The sequence below is a fragment of the Neodiprion pinetum genome, chromosome 4 (assembly GCF_021155775.2).
Source record: "Neodiprion pinetum isolate iyNeoPine1 chromosome 4, iyNeoPine1.2, whole genome shotgun sequence".
NCBI classification, from domain to species: Eukaryota; Metazoa; Arthropoda; class Insecta; order Hymenoptera; family Diprionidae; genus Neodiprion; species Neodiprion pinetum.
Genome location: NC_060235.2, coordinates 32,676,977 through 32,701,417, shown reverse-complemented (window position 1 = coordinate 32,701,417; position 24,441 = coordinate 32,676,977). Strand labels below are relative to the sequence as shown.

The following is a 24,441-nucleotide window of genomic DNA, read 5'->3' as shown; positions in this document are numbered from 1 at the left end:
TAAAGGAAGTGGAAACCAGCCCTCGGGAGCCAGAAATCGGTTTAATGGGGTGGGCCGAAGCAAGGGTGGAAAAGGAAAGATCAACGAGCCGACGAGCTTGTTGCCAGTGGCAAGGGCTACCGCGGGGTGAGATTTAATAAAAGATTGGTCACCGCGATTCCAGGTCAGAACGTGTCCTCCGGTGCTGCGGGATCTCTGACCCCCAACGACGCCACGGGCATCCTCTGTTCCAGGATTAACGAAGATTTTTGCGGGGATTGTCTCCTGGCCATCCGAAATTCCGATAAAGCCTTTCAATTAGCCTCGGGTCAACCTGGCCCAGGAAACTTGTCCGACGACGAAACCGATGCGTCGAGTTAAAGCACACGGTTGAATTTACAGTAAAAGTATTCCCACCGAGAGAAATAACGAGTAAAATACCCGGCGAAAAGAATCAGCCATCAATGTGCCGGAGGTGAACGAGTAAAGTGGGATATCGAAATTACGTTCCCTTGGCATTGTATGCGTTCGTTTTATTTTACATTAGAGCCAATTTTATCAGTGACTCGACTGTTTCAAATACAGCTTTCAGCGGGGGAAGGAGAGGAAAAACGCCGCGGCGAAATCTTTTCTATTATAGTTGGCCAAACTTTCCTCGTAATATCACTACGAAAATTTCATTAGCGGTCGTTAACTGGCCGTCTTTCACGAGATAATGGAGACTCTCTGATGGTCGGGAAAGATTGTAACAACGGGACTACCGGCCGCATCTGTTTGCTTGTTTCTGACCTTTGAATTAGCCACGACTGGTTTACCAGACGTAGCCAAGATTTTGTTCTATACCGGAAACGATAAATTCACAGTTCGACTATCAACGTCATCGACGTCGAAGGCGTTGCCAACGCTTCCATCATACGTTTAGTCGATAAAAGCGTAAGGAAAGAGATACGATGAAACAAACTGAATGCGATTATGACCCGTCTGGTTTTCATTCGAATAAATCATAGCGGAAATTAGCCAAATAAGTAAATAACGATAACTCAAGAAGGAAGGGTGGGAGGAAGAATAAAGAAGATCTCGGAATCCGTATTTGAGGTGAACAATTGAGAAGTCATTGTGTAAAGCGGGTGTTTTAATCTTCTACCAAATATTCCATTAATCACAAATCAAATTAATTCACTGACAATCTCAATTTCTCATTCGGTATCGCGAACGAACCGAATCCTCGTGCTGAGGTGGTTCAATCCTTAACAATATCATTTGAATCTTGGGGTGGATTGTGGGTCAAAATGATGCTAGGAAGAACAAAATTCATGAAAGATTCAAGATTCCGCCAATATCCAAACGTACCTCACATTAAACAGCTGCGTTTTTAACTTTAGAGATCAATAATTTCAAGCCCACATTCGACGAAGCCAAGTTTTGTCCCTGAGGGATTCAATCATCTGATATATTCGGAATGATCGGAGTGACTGAAATCTGAGTAATGAATTGTATGCAAATGTCAAGCAAGACATCACGAATTGCGTGCAAATTAGCTAATTTTACCTCCACAAATGTAGTTAGTTTTGTCATAATGAGATGATTGGCAGTAATAAGGCACAAATTAACAACAATGACGCAGTAAGTTATGCAATTTCAACAGTGTATGTACGATCTCACGTCTTGCACTCAACATGCTCCTAATTTGTGTCGTTATACTCCGCAATAATCTCAGTCAAAATGTGGTATCATATGTTGCAATGTACTTGCTGCTTATTTGTGCTCCTTTTACGACAATCGGTTCGTTAATGGTAACGTAACGGTGATTTGCACACAATCGTTATCCATCAAAATACCGTAAGTTACGAGCTCCCGTCAATGCTATCTGCCATGGGTAGTTCAGCAAATGGTATAAGCTACCAGCGCACGGTTTACCTAGGAAAAAATTTCGTTCCACATATCTTTTTGGAGGGAGCCCGTCGCGACACGCTCCAACGACAGCAAATATGTCTGGCAGATGCACTCTCGAGTTCGCCACGTACGTACGGGGGAGGGAGAGCGACAGGCGACAAACGGTGAACGACAAGGAACAAGCGACGGGAATTTCGCATACTCGCCCAGCGCGCGAAGCCGTGAGCAGCCTTCGCCAAGCTCGAAACTCAAACAGCGTCCCCTGAATCTAGTGACGAAGCTAACGTCGCGGGCTGAAATCGGAAACGCCAAAAGCTCGATCCCGGATATGAATGATGAAGCGTTCCCGAGCTCGAGTTTCCCCCTAGAAAAAGTGCTGCTTCGTGCGTAGACTTTTCGCAGAAAAGTCGGTTCGCGCAAATTTGCTGAGAGTATAAACTGTCGTAAGTTACACGCGGAGATAGTGAGTCTGTCGACTCGACCTTTAACCCCTTTGTCTTCGCCCAGCATTTGCTACTTCCTCATAGCCACTTTGACTAATTTACCGACGACTACGAGTTGTTCACGGAAGTACCCCGACTCATTTTCACCATAAACTTTCCGCCATCCAATGTTTTCGTTGTACACAAATGTTTACGGCACACTATAACAGTTTGTGCAGAATATCTCTTCCGACGTTGGGCGTGCAATAAAAGGTACCATTTTCACACAGTATATTTCCGACCCTTTCGATTGTCACCCGGTATCTTGAAGGACTGGTAAAACTATGTTGATTTAGATTCCGAGAAACGTCCCGTATTCCAAACTCGTCAATAATAGCGTAACCCTTCAAATCGGAGGTTGAAGTTTCGATAAAAATAGTGTCGATAAAACAAATGTAAGTTGATTTACTTTTTTTTATTTTTCAAGTAAAACTCACTTCAACGGATGGATGGTCCCTCGATAGTTCAATAACTTTTAGGAATATCTTACACGTTCACTTTTTCTATGAACAGAAATATTTCAGCATAAATTACAAAACAGCTCGGAGTTCGGTTTACAAAGTTTGTATGACCACAAACTGCAGCTGACGTGCCTCGAGGCAGTTTGCGTTTCTCGCGCCTCTGCAGGAGGCTGAAATACGCCGTGGCCGTGGGGCCGAGTAATCATTAATTCCCCCAGAAAAATCGTTAAAATGTACCCTCGTCCTCCGTGAGACTGGATCGTGTTATCTTCTCAGCAAATTCGACAAGACGTTTTTCATCTTTTTACTCTCCACCTTTTGGAATATTTTCTGCCCTGAGAGATTTAGCCCGCGCTCTGAAAGCTCGCGGGGTGCGCAGATTCTCCGTGCAATCTTCGCGTACTATATATATATATATATATATATATATATACATCAAGTTGCTGTATTGTAGACGAGTTATGTAACAGAGCTTTGTATGTATGTACGTACGTAGGTACCTATGTACAATGCCTCCGAGTTACGGCCGGGGTGCAGAACGTGCATAATGAAAGAGTGATAATCTCGAAATCGCTGTAGTCTGTATTGGTACAGCGTACAGTCTACGACCGGAGCTCATAAAAATTGGCAAAAATCTCTGCCGATCCCAGAAGGGGATGAGAGAGTGGTTTGTACATTTATCAAAAGCGTCATTCATTGTGAAAAAGTTGCCGACGCCGTACACCAGAGTGTGGCAGAGGAAGGCACTTGAATCCTGATGGCACGTAAGTGTGGACGCCAGGAGGAGAGTGAGAGGTATATTGAGAAGGGAGGAAGAGAGGGGGGGGGGGGGGGGGGGGTGGCAGGCAGACTAATCGCGTCTAATGAGCCGCATCCCGTCGTCGGAGATTAAACCCAGCCGTTACCTGTAACTAAGTGGCTGCGTCATCGTTACCGCGGCTCAAAAATTTCACCACCACCGTTGCTAATAATCTCTCCGCAGAGCTTGAACCCCGGGCTTTGTGCCGTGCCGAGTCGTGCAGGGGTCGGCGTTTAGACGGTAAACCGTTTGCTCGATGTCCCCGTTGCACCAAGATTTCACCCTGTGTATTCCGCCGTCTGCGTGGGTGAGTGAAGTGTGGATCAACGCCCTACGGGGGAGGCTGGGGGGTGAGGTAGGCGGTTACGGCAAAGGGGGATGTAAATCGGGCGTCGAGACGCAAAGGACAACCTGGACCTACCCTCCTCTCGTCCTATCGGCAGAATCAGCACTTCTCTTTCGACGGCATACCCACGTAGCTTACCTACCTATACTACTGTACAACAGCGACGGGCGCCGCGGCGCAGCTGCAGCGTGCGAGGAAAAGACACTCGCGGTAGAAGGAGACGGCTGCACACCTGTGTGCGCACCGAAAGCAGCCTTCACTTGATGATGTACGACCTGCCAAAGCGTTTTCACTCGGTCTCGCTCGTTCGAGGGGCTTCTACACCCTCTGCCTCTTCCCGAGGAGAGAAAGGGTTTCCGCGTCTTGACGCAAAAGAGTGCGTATAGCAGGTGTAGACGCGAACGGAACGCGATTTTATGCACCTTTGCCAGTTTTCTTCAGTCAGCTCGCAGCTCCGTCCGCACTTGTACCTGCAGGCGGTAGAAGGTGTAGAGAAAGCACAAAGATCGAGATTCGTAGCGGCTGTCACGCAAGGAGAATAAAACTGATCGCTGCAGCCATTCAAAGTATCGAAGCGATGTAGCATTGGTGAATTCTGTAATAATTGGAGATGAAACGTTTTTTCACAACTTTATCCTCGGGCGAACTTTTGCTACCGTTTATACGATTGAACAGCTCAAAACTCTTACGAGACAAAATGAGCCGATTATCGTGTCGCGCGTTTTACGTCTAGAACTCCTTCCGGCAGACGGTACGAGGGGTAGAAATAAAAGTCCTATAATCATTTTCGCTCCGCGTTTACCTGCTACCGACGAAGCATTATGCGACTGACTGCGCGTATTTTCTTTTCTTTTTACTTTGTTTTCAGGAGAAATAACCAAAATGAATTACACAATGTGAGAATAAAGAACATAAATTTAAGGTGTATCATGTCAGGAGTGATCCTGTACATGCATTAGGATATTGGTAATGAAGAATGAAGAAGGTTTAGTCGAAATCCGGTCAGGTATATAAATATGTTTAATTGTTGGGCAAACGAACATGTTCGCGTTTGCGACGTTTCGGCCGGGCCCCGCCGACCATCATCAGGAAAATTTGACGACCTGTGCCTGCTTAGGTGTTGTTAGTTCGGCATTTTGGACGGAAGTGACGTCGCAAAAGCGAACATGTTCGTTTGTCCAACAATTAAACATATTTATATACCTGACCGGATTTCGACTAGACCTTCTTCATTCTTCAAACTACCTCCTGGTCACTAATCTTTCACAAAGATATTGGTAATGTCAATGAAACGTGACATATATAATATTGGACGTGATTAAATGAATTTTAGTTTGACTCATACGTAAGTAAGAAATAGAAGTAAATCTACGGGGTGAGATTTCGTCACGGCCATGATTTAGCACCATGCAACGTTTGCGGAATATTGCGGGTCGGACAGTATGCGATTTTATGGAGCTTAATCGGTCGGGCGAAGTGTTGCGGCGATGTTTTCAATGTGTCGACTTACACAAGGGCCTGCCTTTTGATACGGGGCTTTTTCTGACTGATAAAAAGGAACGAGCTACATATACGAGCTAGGTTAAACGGCACCAGCTGTTGCGGTCAATGCAAATTTCTGCCATTCCTCCTCACAGAGCCGAGATATGAACCCTTTCAATTTGAATTCGTGCATACGCACATACACGCACTTACATTATATACGTGTGAATGCCCTACAAGTTGACGAGGCTCCGAGGACACGAGCACTTTATTCAGAAGCGTACGAGTATTTATTAGTGATAAATTGCTCCATTAAAATGAAGGAGTACGCGAACGTGATGAGGGCAGCTTTTTTCAATATGTGTTTCTACCACGCGTGATTTTAGCCTCACGATATTTCAGTTACTCATTTATTGTAGGTAGCGTAATTTTGTCTCTCTCTTTTTTTCGCTAATGAAAGAACATTACCCCGAATGACTATAGCGCCTGTAGTACTGGCATTCGGTTCAAGCTATTCTTATCTAAGAACCGGAGCAATTTATGTACATGTATGAGAGAGACTGCAATCACTCCGTATTTCAGCACGTTGGCTTGTCGATAAAAATCCTCCACTTGAATGTGAATTTATATAAAATGAACAATCTTATTGCACACACAAGGCAGGATATATCACACGAAGAACGTCACACGATGTGCACATATTAATGTGCGTTGAATATAGGAAAAATGGCTTATAATAGCTGCAATAAGGTTTCGTCCGACTAACAAAAAAATATCTACAGTTATATATATACAACTTGAATAACATTTAGATATAGGTTGCGACATATTTCCTTTTCTATTGTTCAGAACCCTACAGGGACTTTACAGACAAATCGACTTTGCATTCTATTAATCGGAGGACGAAACTATAGATGTTGTATGAGACGAATAAAACACAATTACGCAACTCGGCAGAGAAAACGTATCTAGACAAAAGTAGGGTCAGGAATAGTGAAAGGGAACCGAAGGTTGGGATGATGGGAAGGGAGATGGGAGTGGATTACCTAGTTTATGACGTCATATAGCCTGACGTCGAGATATGAATACGAAGCGCGTCGCCTCACCTACATGCATAATATATAACCTATGAACGTGGCTATATTACTGTCGAGTGGGCGATGGCGGCGGAGAGGATTCGGGGGCGGCGAAGGGGATGCGCCGATCCTCGGGACTGACGACGACGTTGCCGCGGGATCAGTAGTCTAGTGGTGACTGTCCTTGGAAGTGGGTTATGCCAATTCCCTGCGGCGACGGCGTCGGCGTACCTAATTAGTTTGCTAATTATAAGTACAATTCCTTCGTCAGGACCATGCAGCAACGGCAGTATGAAGATCGGGTTGGATTAATGCGAGAGAGTCGCCCTCGACGCGTCGGTGCAGCAGATAAGAAAAGAAAAATAATTCTCCTCGCAGATGAAACGCGGAAAATTACTTAACCGTGGAATCGTAGTAGGTGCATAAATTGTATACACATGCCTGAAGTCATAAGTATACGTATACTTCGGTTGTAGAATAAACGCAACAACGGAAACTTGTTACGGTGAACTGCAGCAACGCTCGAGACACGTGCGGAAGAGTAGATTGATACTTTCTACTGCCGTTTGCACGGATATTTATATATAGGTGTATAAATGTATTATACGATGCATTTTCCCATCTTTTTACAACGCGAAGGTATTACGATAACCGACGGTACGTATACCTCATAGTCTTAGCTTGCGTAACGTATCTCTTGTCGTTGTAATATGCGAATATCCTTGTACGATAGATAGAGAAGAGTGCTCGTTTAATGGAAAAAGATCCTGCTGTGCGAGATTTGGATTCGACGTGCTTCATTTCGTATGTAGCCGTAGTTTACCTTTTTCCACGATTTCTTTTTATCACGATTTAAATTTAAATATACACGTCATATTGCGCACTTCCCTTGAATGACATGTCGAATAATACGTCCGTTTCTTCTCTTCGATGTATTCGTTGCAAATGATGCAACGTGATTCGGGAGACGCGGATAGACGGTCGACGGTTTCTTGCGACGAATTTATCGTAAGCCTACAGGGTCGCATTTTCTTCGTTTTTTAATTAACAATCACCTGGACTAAAAAACTTTTTGCGTAAGTTCCAAAGAAGTGGTGAAAAATTGATGTGTGTCGAGTCGAAAACGTAAATTCTCTCGCGGCGGGAAATATAAATTCTCGTGGGGTGTTTTTTCTTCGGGGGTTAAACTATGAGTTCCATGATTTAAACCGAGAAGTCCAGTCAGATTCGAAAAATCGACAAGAGTGCCGGAGAGATGATAACCGAGTACCGTCAAACAGAAAATAATTTCTAAAATATCATCACCGCTACATTTAGCGAGCAATTTGAAATCTTCCTCCTTGGAATTATTGCGTACTTACACCTGCTCATTGCACTGAATGTTAGACAATACCTATACATATGCATACATATTACATATGCATATAAGATACGTACAATCCATACCTATTACGTACGTATAGGGATTATATAACTAGGTGTAATAACATGCATGTTACGTAAGTGTGAGACGAGTATGCGACACCCACACAAACGACCGTGCCATCTATACCGGACGGATACCTTACTACACGTACACTTGGGTGTGCACATGGTGCTCGATACGAGTATAACGGGTGGCTGGGGGGGTGGTGGCGGGGCAGGGGGAAAAGGGTACAGTCAACGAGGAGACCCTGGGGAAACGTTTACTGCCAAGTTAACGGCTAATCCCAGTTATAGTTACAGTCATTAGGTTATGCTTAAACCGACGTTATTGCTTGCATTAGTTACCAGTGGTGCTTATATAACAGTCGATTTCGCTTCCAGCTTAACTAGCTATTTAAGCAGATTTCATTTATACCCCATATAACCACCATACCCGAAGCTGCCCCCATACACATGCACTCGCACGCTGATCGTCCCATGGTTACGCGACACGTAATCGTGGACCTCGCTTCGGATCTGACGTTGTGAGGCGGCTTCTATACTTCTAAAGTCTCACGCGCTCGCAATTGCAGGATCAACGTGTGCACCTACCTATATCTACGTTTAATGATTATACGAAATTTATTTATTGCATGGTTCGAATTAGACGAAAAATTATTGGACATCGTTGACTCGCGGTCGAGTTGAAATGGCGACAAATCAGCTTAACGATCGTTTGAGGATCGGTTGGGTATTCATTATATACATATTACGCGTTCATGGAAGCTGAATCGAGAATTTCCAAGTGCCTATTCAGACGTCGGTAGAACTGGAAACCCCTTATTGAGCACGACGTTGCCTGTTCGAGTTTGACTTTTTTTTCATCACGCCTGAATTGGGATTTTCACCCCCTTAGAAGTATATAAAATTGCGAATATAAACACAACGTTTTAGCATGCATTTGCGACGTTTGTTAAGAGCGGGACGTTCCTCGGCGTTTAGCGAACAGAATAAAAGAATCCCGGGACTTGACCCTGCGGCGTGCTTTTCTGCATGTAATTTAAATAAATAACGACCGACTCAGCAGCAATCACGGGTCGTGTTGCTCGGTGCTCGTGAACAAAACATCGCCTCTCACCTCTCGAGGAGCCCGATGTGTATGTGTGTAGTATATATGCGCCGTCTTTAGAATATCGCGAAGATTCGCGTTATGCAAATTCTGTTCATAAGTCAGCCAATTTCAACGGAAAGCAACCTATAAAATCCGTGTAGGATAGATCAGCGCTTGCAGCAGGAACGGCCCGGCGATACGTACAAGATTGTACGTGAAATATATAGCATATATACATCATGTTACAGCGTTCACCCGGATTAAAGCTTAACGTATATAGATATGTATATGTATACAAATGTACAGATCGATGCAGCTATAATACATTATACCTGCCTGTAAATTGTATCGTAATAATTTTTTTACCATACGATAGTGAAGGCGAGGATAGTATGCGAGAAAAATCCGCTCGCGTATAATGAGTTGATATTTAAACATGCCTTCCATACGTATATTTTTGTACTGCTTATACCCGATCGGGTAGAATTTGCACAGAAATGATTTTAAGTTTCAATGTAATAATTCGAATTATTATTCGCCGGACTGCAGTCTATAATTAATGCATTAAAAACTGAAAACGAAGAGGAAATACATCCCGCATAGGTAACTCGAGATTCCAAGTAACTCTTCTCGTCGAGATAATTTAAACTTTCTCAAGCATTAATTAGTTCACACCTCGCGCGTCACGTCATGAATACGTATACACATTATAACTGTAAACGTGTATACATGCTTTAATGCGAAGAACTTGAATTGTTCTGTAATATCGAAGTTTCCGAGTTGTTAGCAGTCGGTGAGGTAAACAAAGTGACTGGACTCGCCCACAGCTGCAGTCACTGCCTGAGAATCGTCAAGTAGTAAGGATCAACGGTAGCCCCGTCTCACAAACCGCGGCGAATAGAAGCTTGAAGAATAGCGAGAATGGAGAATCGGAAATGAAAAACAAACATGGAACCGATGCCTCGGATACGGATTGTTTTTTCAGCTACTTGAAACGCGGCAACAGTTGGTGTCTTTGTTTATTTATTTATTTTTTTTCTTTCTTTCCTTCCTTTACTTTCCGTACCTCTCTTCCGATAAAGAAAACAACGCCGCTGATTTCTCTGCAATATAACCTCCCGCGAGATTCTCAGTTTACAAGAGTAAATATAACGTACACAGCGGCTTTCGTAGGTGCAGATTATAACTAAAATTGTTCGAAAATTATTACGACGAAAAACAGACGCTTTGCTATATAAACGTGAAATTCTGCGGAAGAAGCTGGTGATAATATTCTTATTATAGGTGCATTCGTTATCACCCGAAACACTTCACCGATACATAATTCAATTCCGGGGTGAAATTCGATTTCATTTCACTTTTATTTTTGCATTCATAATACGAGTACACGACGCATCCGCGTTTTCGTCGGCAACGGCACTTGATTGGCTTTTATACGTGGCCGTCGCGGGATAAAATCGTCCGAAAAAGGGGTGACAATAAAAAAAATAACCCCACGCAGTGTCGAAAAACAAAAATGTACATATCACTGAAACTGGCAAAAATAAAAGTATTGAAAAACATGTAATTGCGGGCGTTCAATTAAAACGCGAGTTATTTGTACTTTTGCACTATCTGCAGTGTTTGTGATGGGTCACGAATCCTATTAAAGAATTGAACTTCGTTCACTGCACGCTGTACAGTTATTATTTTACTCTCCGCTGACTGTGCCTTTTGGCTGGCCGTTTATTTGTTCAATAAATAAAAATTTTCCAATACTTTTTACCAACATACATGACGGTTTTTCACAAAATATAAAAATTGAAATTGCTATACCTATAATTGTATACGTATATGAACGACAAAATTCCGTTGCTGCATTAATTAGAAAATATGTTCCAAGTCCAGCAAAAGACTTTGCTAACTTTGCAACCAGATTTTAAGTGTGGTATATGAAATCTTCTGGCTAGATCTACAAATTCATGACTGAAGGATTGGAAAAATATCAATGTCTCTGCGTTAATAATTTTCTTTTCAATTGGAATACGTTTATAATCTTTCGAAAAAAATCTCACTCTCGTTCTTCGCAAGTTTCGAAATCAGTGGTATATGTGAAACTCTAGACAACGAGCGAAATATCGGTGGCAGCTAAAAGTACATGACGTGATCGAAATACTTCCGGCTCTGGCTTGAACATCGTTATCCCTAACGTTTTCAATTTCATTCTCTGCACTTTCTGTTCCTACTATTGGGATATTTAACGTAATCCGAAAGGTAGATAGGTACTCGTATTTCTGCAGGGTGCAGGATAATCTACGCTGTCGGTCGAATCGAGTGGGTTTCCCGTAAATAGAGGTACATAGGTATTAAATATTAGTGCCGGATTTAGTTCGGTGGCCAAATTCGAACGTATAATGGATGCGAGAGCACGCACTCCGGTATCGCACTAATTCTATTCCCGGGCACACGTACACTGTGAAAAAATAAAAAATGAAAAATAAAAAATTCACGATCCTGACTATAATTTCATATGGCAGCTGCTGCTGGGAAAATCGTTATCTGCATGTACACGACCGAAAATGGATTGAAAGCACAAGAGCTGGTGACGTCATCGAATAATAAAATTCAACTTACGCATTATACGTAGAATCCGGTCTGGGATTAACGACATGCCCCACTCGCAAAATTCTTCTTTTTCATCGAACTCGTACGTTCAATCGTATTTTCGATTAGAATTTTCGACACCACATATCAGTTGATGTAGAAAATCAGAAACCATATTCAATCGAAAATATTAACATGCACCACGTGATGTAGCTGGTAGATCTGTAAGTTGTATCTACTTCAGGGTCGACGAAAACTTTGCAAAGTTTACTTTAAGCTCGTTTTCGTGAAGGGGTGAACCGAGACTGATATAGTCTCTAGCTTAAAAACAAAGTGTAAGTGACTCCGGATTGATGAAAGCCGGCGAGAAGAAAGTGCCTACGTTGCGTCGCGTCGCGACGACGTCCCGCCTTCGAAATTGCAAATTATCTCGCGCATAAATACCGCGGCGTTTTATACAACGTAAGCCATTAACTCGATCAGGATTCAACGATAAAGAGAAATTTTCACCGATGACAATCTCTTGGAGAGAAGATTGATCGCGTACACGAGAAGCGTGTTTCATTCGATGCTCTAATCGATCAACCGGAAGGAGTTCGTCCAACAAGGTTTCCGATTCAGCCTTTTAACTACATTACCTCGTGAGTGGATGCTTAGAAAAACTTTTTCACGAGTGATTAAGCCCTTTTGCAACACCGTCGCCTTTCCCTGAGATTTATCCCAATTATGTAAGAACGGAATAATGAAATAAAACATAATATAAATTTATAGACTCCGTTGTCGACAGCGACAAAAACACTCTACGGCAACTTGTTCATTTTGTTTTATTTTTTTTTTTTTTTTTCCACTTAGGAGTAGCATGTAGGTAAATTACGGACTTTGCTTTTCGACGAACTAGAACTAGATAAACCAGGCCAAGGGAACTTCTACTAAACTTTCCGATATTTTACATTACTATTTGACTTCGAGTTCAATCCATAACGACCGACGGCTGATCAAGCAACAAACAAACCTATTTTCTACACATCCTTATCACTCGTCGGTCCGAAAATAGTGGACCGTCTGTTCATGAATGCTAAGACTGTTCACAAGATGCAGAGACAATGACTGAAGTTGAAGAAAAAAATCTGATCTTGTGTTTCGCGTCGAAACACCGATATGGATGGACTTGGTTCGCTTTTGAAGAAAATAAAGATTGCGAAATATTTTACGACAATAATTCAAAGCTACAGTAACTTGAGATACATAAAGCTCGTTACCGGTTTGAATTTTGAAAGTTACAATTTCATTTTATTTCGCATATCTTGTCCAAGTGTACGGTGATTCCTGTTTCGCATGTTGTACGATTTCATATAGGTTACACAAATCTAAATCTTGTAATGAATCCCAGTTGAAAATGTATTGTAATCAGCTTCTAGGGCTTGAGCTGACAGGCTTGATCGAAGTTTATGTCAAGTAGCTTGACTTCGGTTAATTTTCTGATCAAACGAATCGCCTGCTTAATCTGCAAAAATACGCTCGCTCGGTCGTCGTAATTGCAAGCGGTCAATAAACCAGAAGAAAAATTAGCCGGTACCTTGTACGACTCTTGAAATCTGTTCCAACGTAAAACCAATAAAACATCAAAGTTACGGTGCAGAAAAATTTGAAAGAAAGGAAGAAAAATTTTCCTCGGATTTGTACATAGCTGCAATAAGCGTAAAATATTTAAAAATGAAGTTTATAAAGAACATGGTCTGGGTGTAGCGGGTATAGTGTCGAATTATTGAAACGATCTATGTATACTTATAGTTTGAGAAAATTTCAACTTGACTCGATATTTCGTGAAGCTTGCCTAGCGTAATGTTGAGGATCAACTTCTTCGTCATATCGCTCGCATTGAGCTATACATTAGAAAGAGTCGATAATAATATAGAAATTTGAAGTTGTTTTAAATAATAAATTAGAAGGCGTTGGTGGGCATGATTGACTTTATGGATGAAAAACCAACGCTTCCCAGAAATGCCCAAGTTGAGATTAGTAGAATATGATCCCCTGGTATCCAAGCAGGTCTGGAATCGATTAATATAAAGTAACTCTCCCCCTTCATCCGAGGACGTTAACGATGCTTAACGCGTACGGCGAAAAGGGCGTCGCAAAAGCGCTGGTACCTACATATATATACATCTCTATACAAGAATGGGATCTTAATTCAGAGTGGATTCCCGTGAAATGTGAGGATTAGGTGAAACGGTGATCGGATATCTCGTGTATATGTCGTAGACAGAACAATTTCGACCTGTCGACAGGCGTCCGTTACACCGCAGACTAGACAATGATATTCATTAATGATTCAGATCCGTCTAGCGGTTCGTTTGCCGATTGACACAGACAAGTTACGCATGCGGGCCGCAATCCATCCTGATACCCATTCCTACAATGGATTTCGCATGAACCCAGTCAAATCCCGCAAAGCTCTGCCTCCGACTGTTCTGCAATACTGATTCGCTTTGTTTTCGGCGACCTCTGTGACCTAATTTTTCCCTAAGTTGAAGTCATTTTCAACCGGTGGAATGAAAAAATTTGCCAATGCAAGGTGAGTAAATAGAATGTTATCCGTTTTTCACGATTCAGACGTACGAGGCTTAATTGTGAAGTTGCATCGATCAATATGGGAAAAAAGGTGTATAAGTTAAGGAGTATAATATGCAGTCCATAAATATATAATATCAATTTGCGTATCTCGCGCAAATACATTAGCCTACTTTTGAGAAATCGTAGATCATGAGAGACCTATGATAAGTAGACTTCGGCAAAATTACGGCACAGAATAAAACTTTGTACGAACTACAGCGAAGTAGGAAGGTAGGTAAAATTTTTAGTCTAGACGAATAATATTCAAATTTTACCGTTGCTCTTTGTGTATTCTTAGATGCGTCATAGCCACGGGTTATAAAGGCTCGGAACGCGGGAAAAGCCCCCCGGGTACAGTTATTACACGAGCTAATACGCGCTGCGGAGCAAGTTGGCGAGCACAGCTATTTTCCACCTTTGATAAGAAAACATGGGAGGGGGATAAAGGCTCGTGAATACGCGAAGCGGCGAGAGATTTCGAGTAAAAGTTCGGAGAGCTCTGCAGGTTTTCAAACGGGGAATCGCATGAAAGTGGCACGTTGACGCCGCAGAATGTTCCGCATATCGCGTTCCCGCGTGTACGTAATTAGAGGAACTCCGAGCTGCGTGATAAGAAAAAGAGATGAAACGAAAATTCACCGCTAATCACTCCCGGCATCCTCACGTGCGTTTACTGTTTACCGTAAAGTAGATACGTACCTTTTGCTTCAGACGTGTCTCGGCGTTCGGAGCTGCATGTTTCCTCAGGGAGGATGTAACGTTGGACGCAAATGGAATTCGGCTACGTTAAAGTTGGATAAATTCGTTGAGGCTGACGCGATAATCGGGCAGTTACAAGCATGTACTCGTGTGCCGTTACATCGGAAGGTAAACAAAACTACCGCCGCAGCTGCTGTACGCTGTGAGGGCCACGGCCACTAATATCTACCACAACACCTCGGAGTCGGTACACCAAACAAGACACACGACATGACGCGAGCGTTGCAGCGCTAGCCTTCCGGAAGTCTGAAATACACTCGGGTCGAGGTCGAGGACCAGGTTGCGCGAGGTGCTTCGACACCTCGTCCCCGCGACAATTCCGGAACAACTGAACCGCGCGGATCACGCCATGAGTTTATGCTGGCTCGGGGGTTGCAGGGTTGCGGGACGTTCAACAACCAGGCGGGGGTTAGACTACCGGCGTGTTGGGTGCCCGGCGGCGCGACGCTCAGGGCGCAAGCGCTTTCCGTACGCAGTTCCGGAGGCACTCGAGAATTTCGCGCATTGTACACGGTGTCTCTTGAATTAGCGCCCGACGACGCGTTACCGAGAATCAATCATTGATCAGCATTCGCGAAGAATTGCTACAGCCGCCTCGCGACCTTTGGGGTAAATTATGCGAAAAAATGCCTCGCAACTTGACGGCTTCAAGCTTATACTTAAGCGAAGTTCTCGCCGAACTTGGTTTGCTAATTAATCCATTAAATCCCTGGCGTACCGATCGTATCCGCTGAAGGGAGGGATTTTTGTTGGAAAGATTTATCACTTCCAACTAACAGAGGTTTGTTTAAACGCCATCGTAGATACTTTCAATTAACCGCTCCAGTTTCTCATGGAAATGAGATAAGTTTTTCGATTTTTATAATTACGGGAATAAAACTTTTCTTATTAAAACTGTGGTTTGAGCGCTCTGAAACAGGCTGATAAACGAGATGCCGATTTATCGAAAGAGATTGTACAGCACCTATCGCGGATTACAGCTATCATATTCTTTCACTGAGAAATGTTACAACATCTCTCCCGAACCCCCCGAACTCTCGGCCTTGGTTTTCGCTTCCCTTTTCCCGGCGGCTACCTTTGTCCTCCTCCTTTGTTCCGTGAGGGCTGCACCGTTTCGTGTGATCTTCCCTCGTCAAAAGGGCGCCGGAGACGAGCACCCGACCTTTTCGCGTAGCTAAACGTATCTCGAGCTTGTGGTCCTTACCTACCGGACAACGGTCAAATTGCCGCGATCAACCACGACTTTCTCCTTCCTTTTCCAAACACGGCGCGTTACTTCAATCCGGTTCGAGTGACGGATTAGAGAGAGTTGGATGTCGGATCACTCGCGAGAATAATACCTGCTTCGAGTGATTAAGGCGTCGTTTAAGTCTTCTGGAATCCAATCAGCGGAGGATCGGCCATCGGGATATCGGATTTCACGACTTTGGCACGACGTTGAAAACTTTTCCATAGCCTTGCCACCGGCTTTGAAAATCTTCGTAGCTTCGAAATCATAATGCATATCAAGATGTCACGGCCGGATCGAATACGAATCGATATCGCCTACGTATGAGGCATCTACGTACTCGAGAAAGATACAATCGCATTTACGAACGAGCTGCTTCCAGCATCGTCCGCTGCACTGCCATAAAGGAATTTCAATAAATCAAGTCAAGAATTCGCGCATTTTCACGCTCTGCCTGACGCGAATGATACAAATATTTTATCGCCGGATATATTCCCCAAGAGCTGTTAGAGTAACGAGCAATGAACACCCGGCCACGAAAGACGTGCAAACTCTGCTCCATTTACTGCGGCATATTTGAATCGACGGTTAAATTGGGATTAAAAACATCAAATGTGTGTTTTGAACGATTTCATACTTGGACTGGCAACTCACAGTATTCGTGGATATTTTCTATACTGTTATCAAATACCATACAAATACGCGAATATTGAACTAAAGAGAATATGAGGAGAAAAAAAAAACAATATCACGTTTAATAAACCTTCTAGCATAGCGCAAGACATTCACCACGTGCGGTAATTTCTACTGCAAGAACGTTGCAATTTCGTGGGATTAGAATAGAAGCATAATTCACGAGTCACGCTCCTTGCGTTGAAACTATCTTTGAATAAGGAATAACTTCACTCCTGAAATTGGCGAATTGGCAATTTGCTGTCCCAAACTATTAGGTAATATAATTAAGGACGTATTTTTTATTTGTGGCCCTTATGAAGCTCCAGCAATTACGCCAACCCCACTCTGTACCTAGCACAATTCTTACGGTGCATCGACTCGTTGCATGTCATGCACCGTAACCGTACCTCTTGACATAGCATTTACCTTCAACTTTGAGATTGTAACTCATCTTACACGGCAGCCCGCGCATAAAGCGTTCGCCTTTATGTCCATGAATTACGAGGCGGTCAGAAGCCTACCCAAATGATCATTCGACGAACTAAATTTTCTCGACGATGGTACCGCTTTCGAGTAGTAAGTTAAAGAATGAAAATATCCCATGACGAGTAAGTATTTATTACATATTTTAATCCAGTCAGGTCCATGCTATTTCAGCAGGGATCAACCGATAAATATGATCAATTAGACATGCACCTAGTTTTAGTTGCGAAGAAATTGGTTTATCGGTAGTGTGTTCAGGATAATATTATACAGGTACAATTGTAATTCGTCGGTAGATCTGTATTCAAAGTTGACGCATGTACCGAGTAATCTCTCAACTCGGGTTCCGACAAGCACAGTAAAATAAAGCTAGCGTTGTTACGGGTATGAGGATCGATTTTACAAGAATAAGTAAAAAGTAGGAAAAGTTTTCCATCCCCGATATCTCGGCTGGGTTGTCTGTTCTCTAAAGGTGAAGATCTTCAGTCTCTGTCGTTACCATACATCGGCATATCGATAACCCAAATCGAAATCCTTACCACGGCGAATCATAAAAGTTATCCGGGTAAAACAAAATGACGACAGGAGATCGTGTCTAGCCATAAGTAGTGGTTTCAGATAGCAGAACTGTACTGGTACACGGTACGAGCTATATAAGCATAGTCACGCGAAGCCGTACATAATACCTAGGTAGATAGATAGACAGATACGTGTATATGTATGCCTACGGATATCCCTATACACGTGGAAGCAACAGAGTAGAGAGCAGTGGTAATACACATAGATATACCGCTAGTCCTGCACGAGGCTGTGAGAATGCAGAAACACCGTGTTTGCAGTGAGACGACTGCTTTCTGGCGAATGTAGTGGTGCCATAGCTCTGTATCGTCGGTTTAGGTTCTCCTCGCCAAGGCAGGATCACGTTTCTAGCCAAGTACAACCCGAACTGAACTGGGTGCTCGGTTGCATCGGCGCAAGGATAAGTCGAGTTACACCAGGAAATTTTAAATAATAGTACAATTTTGTATAATCATGATTTCGCGAATAGGCTGATCCGTTTTTTCAACTTCTACGGCGCAAGAAAACCCAGGCGAACAATAAGGCGTTGTTGAAGTCGGTACCATTCCACGAGCCTGGAATTTTTCCCTGACATTGGCCGCGAGTAGGACGACAAGAACCTTAGCCTTCCCGTGGAATCTAATCGGATTTGAAGAAAGAAATACCCCGCCCGGATCTGGACACACAAAGAAGAAACTGTACTTCCTGACGTGTATACCTGTGTGTAGGTATGTAGTGCGTTTACAGAAATTTGGCATTTCTGCGCGTTCAGAAGTCATAAACATTTTAAGCATGAACGGCATTTCTTGACGGCATTTAAGGCTGAAAATTGCGGTCCTTATAACGGAGAATTTGCTACAACAGAATCTGCAATTAGTTGAGATCTCGGTGAAATACCCTGGGCTTACTTCAGCTTTGCGCTTTGCAAGTTGCATGGCGAAGTATCTGTGGAGTGATATTACATAGAAAGCTGTAAACTGTTATACAGTTATATCCCCAATTACGCCCCTGCACACGCGATAAGTTCTAGCCGATCATGTACGCCGTCCATCAAACTGGTATGCAATAGTTCCAAAATGCACGGACTAATGAAATTACCACGTCTTTCCATCTCGACAGTGTATTAAATTGGACGACGAGTAGTACAGGTTATTAATTAACGTTAAAGTAACTTGTACGCGAAATAGAAGTCAATAATCACACAGAAATAGTCTAACGGACTGCAGTTGGGTTCAATTTCATTATAGAGTAGCTACCGAAGCTGTAATAATAGTGATAAGAGTGACATCTACTCGTGCGTAAATTGCCCGATGTGGATTATAAATATTTTGAAAATCCCCCAGCACCGGTAAAACGAATCTCGTCGGATGAACGGCAATTGGACCGTGAGTTTAGCGAACAGTAGGAAACGAATGGCACGTAACGAAACGTGAACTCAAAGCGAGTTGTACATATAATACATGTGCGAAGCAATGGTAACGAATACCGCAGGTCGTTTCGGACAGTTGCCGCCTTTGCGCAGAGGCTAAAGCAAATAGGAAAACGAAACGAACCGTAATTATCAATTTGCTTTTAATACTCTCACGGTTTATTGCAGAAATGTAATTTAACGGCAAGGACGTAAGAACTTGCTTCGGTAGGGTGAAATATAAGAACGAAGAGCCTGGTAAATATTAACCTGTATGTTTCCATCATCTCGCGTCCAATGCCGGGGTGCGCAGCAGGATCAAACGATTCATGAAGGATTCCATAATAACTTTTTCATTCTCAGATCCTCGCTGAGGTCGACGCCCTGCCGAGTGAAACGGCCGACTTGGCGTCTTCGGATGACAACAATGCGGTCGAGGGTCGACTGTGGACCAAACAAGAGGAAAAAGATGCTGCGCCAGAGATTCGCACGAAAGTGGATAAATCCACCAAACGCTTTGCCAAAAACTCCTTTAATCTCTGAAAGGATTTTCTTTTTTTCTATTTCTCCTCCCTCCTTTCATACAAGGTCGAAGGTTGAGAGTCATGCACACTTTTTCATAAAAAGCATAAATTACGTAAGCGAAAGAACCTTGACGATAACAATTTGACTCGCGAAAATCGTTTCACCAGTCGTAGCGACGAGTACCTGGGTGATAACCGTATCGTTATAATCGCCGAACAGCAGCTGTCTTTCGAGCCCAGCCAGTGTTCCAACCGATTCGGGAGGATGTTAATCCCCGAAATGTACGTCATCAAAAATTGAAAAAACACGAATTACGGAACACCTGGGAACGAAATAATCCCGAAGCTAAACCGGCTGATGGCTACTCCGAGTATTCTCCGGTACCATATTTCATCGAGTAAATCACTGCAGAAGCTCTCGCTCCATCAGAACTCCAAAAGCTTGCGCCCGCCTGCGACAACCCTTTACCCATGGTATCAGCGTTGAACGTATAACCTACACGTGTATACGTCCGCAGCAGACGTAGAGGCTTACGGGCTGGTCACCGGCGGCAGTATGAGTTTATAAACCACCCACCCATATATACATAATAAAGAGAACTCCGCGGGGCGCAGGCGCCCACCGACTCGGTGATGGACCTGCGTGCTGGGGTGGTGCCTTCAAATCGATCTTGCCGACCCCCCGCTTATCCATGAGTTAGAATATCTCTGTATGCTGATGCTGGTCAGCTCTCTTCAATGGAAGTAGACTCGAGCGTTCCCCTCTTCGCCGCTGAACCCGGTGTGAAACCAGCCGCTTCGTCTTGACTCTTCGGCCCTTTTAACGGGACCCGAGGGGACTGAGAATGACACCGAGTCTAGTGCAGTGTTACGCGATCGTTGGCGGTTCTTGCAACGCGAATGGTTGCGGAATGTCTCGTTGAGATGTCCAACAACGTTGCCTATGTGTGCACTTTAAAAGTATTCTTAACCGTCGTCTTCAGACGGTAACACCGTTGCTACTTCCAATGATTATAACAGGGGCCATATTATTATCCGATGTTGTCGCGAATGCTTTTGGAATGTAAAGCCACTGTTATATACTTATAATGATGCATTCAGCCTGGATACGTATACATATATTAAATCTTGCGTCAATGGCCAGCTTAGGCTGACGATGAGTACCTCTCGGCGCTGAGACGCATTCGCTCTTCTTCTTTGAAAGTACGCGTCTATAAACCTTCCAGGCTCACGCTCGCCCCCCTAATTGCCGTGTCGCTTCTGAAACCGAGCGCAATACAACCCTACAAAATGTCCAATCAAAAGAAAAGGAACATCGATCCTGATTCTGAAGTGGGTATTTACGACGAATGAGGTGAAAAACGTGCTTGACGTTACACGTTTTTTAGAAAAAAAAAAACCATCTGCTTTTGTGAAGTATTAAAGGAAAAGGTCACGTAACAACCATTACTGATATCTCAAGTTCCTTGAAATGAGACTGACGAATGAAATCCTTTTGCTTTGAAAGCTGAGCTGTACCTTACGAAATCACAAATAACGCGTTCCACCTTAAAATTCAAACTTTCAGCATTCCCGTTGCTCTTGGTACAGTCACGATACTCGGGTCAGCAAATTCACTGATCCTGACAGAATGTTCCAGTATCGTTAGTGATAAAGCTACGTGGCACAAATCATCTTCTTTCACACCGCCGAGTGAGTCACCGATTGTTTTTCCCAAGTAAAACGTTGTGATGAATATAACGTATTTTTAAAAAGTACCTATACCTACCTGTACCACTCTCGACTGGTGAACATGAGTGCCAGGGTAGGTGGGAGGTCTGAAATCGTAAGAAAATAAAATTTACTCTCACACCGATTGAATCCCTGTTAAGCACGATTCAGGAACGAGAGTTTCTGCCACATTCTTCACTCCATTGGTGGAACATCCATCCTACCCTATGCATACGGTAAAAGCGAGGAACCCAGACCAATCGTTCCAACTGCGTTGCAGGCAGTAGGGAAAACAGCCTTCTAACGGCTCGCAGGCTAAGATCGTGAAATGTTAAAAGGCTCCGCAATAATAAAACGTATGACCAAAAGAAATAATGCATGTGTCGAGGTAACGTGGCGACGTCTTGACCTAATAGGGACGGCCGACGAGAGACGGACGAACCCCGCGGCTCGAGGGCGGGAAGGAAACGTCCATGATACAATACATCCGGCTGTTTTTATAACCTTTTGGAATCCTATTACAAGCCGACCTCCGAGTCCTTGTCCGCGGAAGGGACCGCCAGAAAAACTGAAGCAAGACGCACGACCGAAGCTGCACGACCGCGGACAAGGACACATCTGTTCCCCGTGATACGATCGCGGAGACATTTTGCTCGAATTTGCCTTCCCACTGCAATCCTGACCCACGGGGTTGCGAGATAATAGTTTGGTCTGAAGTGGCCGAGTTGAGGTCAACGCCGAGGTGCCCTTGGGACCGAAAATGGTTAATTCTTATCGTGGATGGTTTCGGTTCCGGATGGGCATTTCCGCGGTGATTCTAGAAGTCGGTCCTCGTCAGTGCTAATTCAACCAGCCGTCATGACAAACACGGTGGACGGATATTTCGCAGAGGCATTAGACACTCTGCAAAGCTCAACCGTGACCTGGAAAGTGCTTCGTTATTGCGATTAAACTGATTTCATCAATCGAAGTAGCGGGAGAGGAGAAAATGTTTCTCCTTTGATTGCGAGTATAAGGTCAACTTTTTGTTTCAAACCGAAATACAACAACGAAGTTGCTAATGACGGCTAAACTGGGTCGAGCTTTCATCCCTTTCAACTTTCATTCCCATCTGTACCGATAGATTAGACGAGATGATATTTTCCATTCCTCTTGTTTTCCAAACACTTTCACTGGCTATATTACAGAAAAAAGCTGTCGCTGTATAACCTGCCTGCCGCTTGTATCACTGAATGTTTAGCCCTGGCGCTTCGCGCCTAACTTTGACTAGCCCTTCGTCTCGCACCGGAAAGACTGAAGCTTCGAAAGCAACGTGAAGAGGAGACGAAAAAAGGTAGAGGCGTGGAAAGGAAATGGCCAGCGAAAATATAGGTATAAGATAAAAGGGAAACAGAAACCGCCGGGCGACCGAACCCCATGAGTGTTTGTGACTAAATATTAAAGTCACGTCGAGATTTGGCGCAATTTAAGTCTTCTCTTTATGCATTCCACGTATCCACTTTTTTACATCAAAAACACATCATGACCGATGCTAGGAAAATTTACAACTAACCCAACTCGCACAAGTCACAGTCAGTCTGTATGTTCATATATATTTGTACTGATATTTGTGCGTGAACCATACTTGTTAACATAAAATGTATACCCAATATCTATACTCAAACTGTACAGAATTTACGTTGTAAGGAAACAATGACACCACGCATCGGTTCTTGATGCCCAAAACGTCAGCCACTGTTTTTTTGGTGAGTTGAATTTGTACACCCCGAATCTCTTTCCTCAAAACAATACGTTCGTTATTTCTTGGGTGTCGATTACATCGATGAGATTAGCAAAAGAAAGCTGGAGAAAAGTTCTTGGTCATATACTACTCATCGCTTATATATAGCCGAAGGATCAGATACTCGCGAGTGATGATAAAAACGAATTCGGTAAATAATGTAGGACGCGGAAATCCAGCAAACCGATTGCATCGTTCCACAAGAATATTGTGTGTCGGAAAATTCTCCGGTGTCAGTTTTCAATCGCGTCACAATCAATACCATAATGATCATGACGCCTAAGCTGCAGGTCACCCTAGCTTGTCGCTTTATAGAAATAAAACGGAGTTAATAATTCGGGCCCACTATTTTTTAAATATTTTTCCTATTTTTAGTCATATGTGTAATACATTTTAACGTTACAATAACTTCACATACATTCATTGTACCACATCATCGATGCACAATGGAAAATAAAAATACCTACCAACACCTACAATTCTATAATTAGCATCATGTTAGGAATACTTCTGTACGTCGAACAAAAACATTTCTGTTGAATCATGCTAAGACCCGTAAAATAGCTACCAGCCGCTGTTTTATAATATTTAAAATAACTATGGGGTTCGAGTGGAAAAAAAGATGCACGTTTTCTAGATGCGAGGCCTTTTTACTCTCACTATACATCACCTGACATTATCGATCGCTACATATGTCTTTTAACCATTCACGCGACTTCCCTTGTTAAGTATCAGAAAAGTATTAGGTTACTGCTATCCCGAAAAAACCAAAAAAAAAAAAAAACCGTACGGCAGCCCGGATAAAAATCTTTGTAACCGTTCGTGCCTGAAAAACAGCTTCGGTGTTCGGATAACGATGGGATGCATGGTGTGAAGAACAAAAGCATATACTTGAATACAGAAATCACAAAGTTGGAAGGGCGGTTGGGAATCAGTATAAAAAGAGGATAGGAATATTCACTTGAACGCACGAAAGAATCTGAATGCTACCGTCTTCCTTCTAACATAATCAACAAAAGTCGAAACAAACTTCGATTCCGATTCACTAATTCGCGAGCTAATTCGAATAGTTTTGGACACAATATCT

General features: G+C 43.2%; 1 protein-coding gene across 1 annotated transcript in view; it reads right to left on the bottom strand.

Moving 5' to 3' along the window:
* The window catches only part of LOC124217579 (uncharacterized), a 120,660-nt gene extending 105,295 nt beyond the window's left edge, over positions 1–15,365 (bottom strand). The window contains exon 1 of the mRNA XM_046623420.1: positions 14,929–15,365. The gene's annotated coding sequence lies outside the window, so the exon portion shown is untranslated. The remainder of the gene's footprint in view (positions 1–14,928) is intronic.
* Between the last annotated feature and the right edge of the window lie 9,076 nt (positions 15,366–24,441).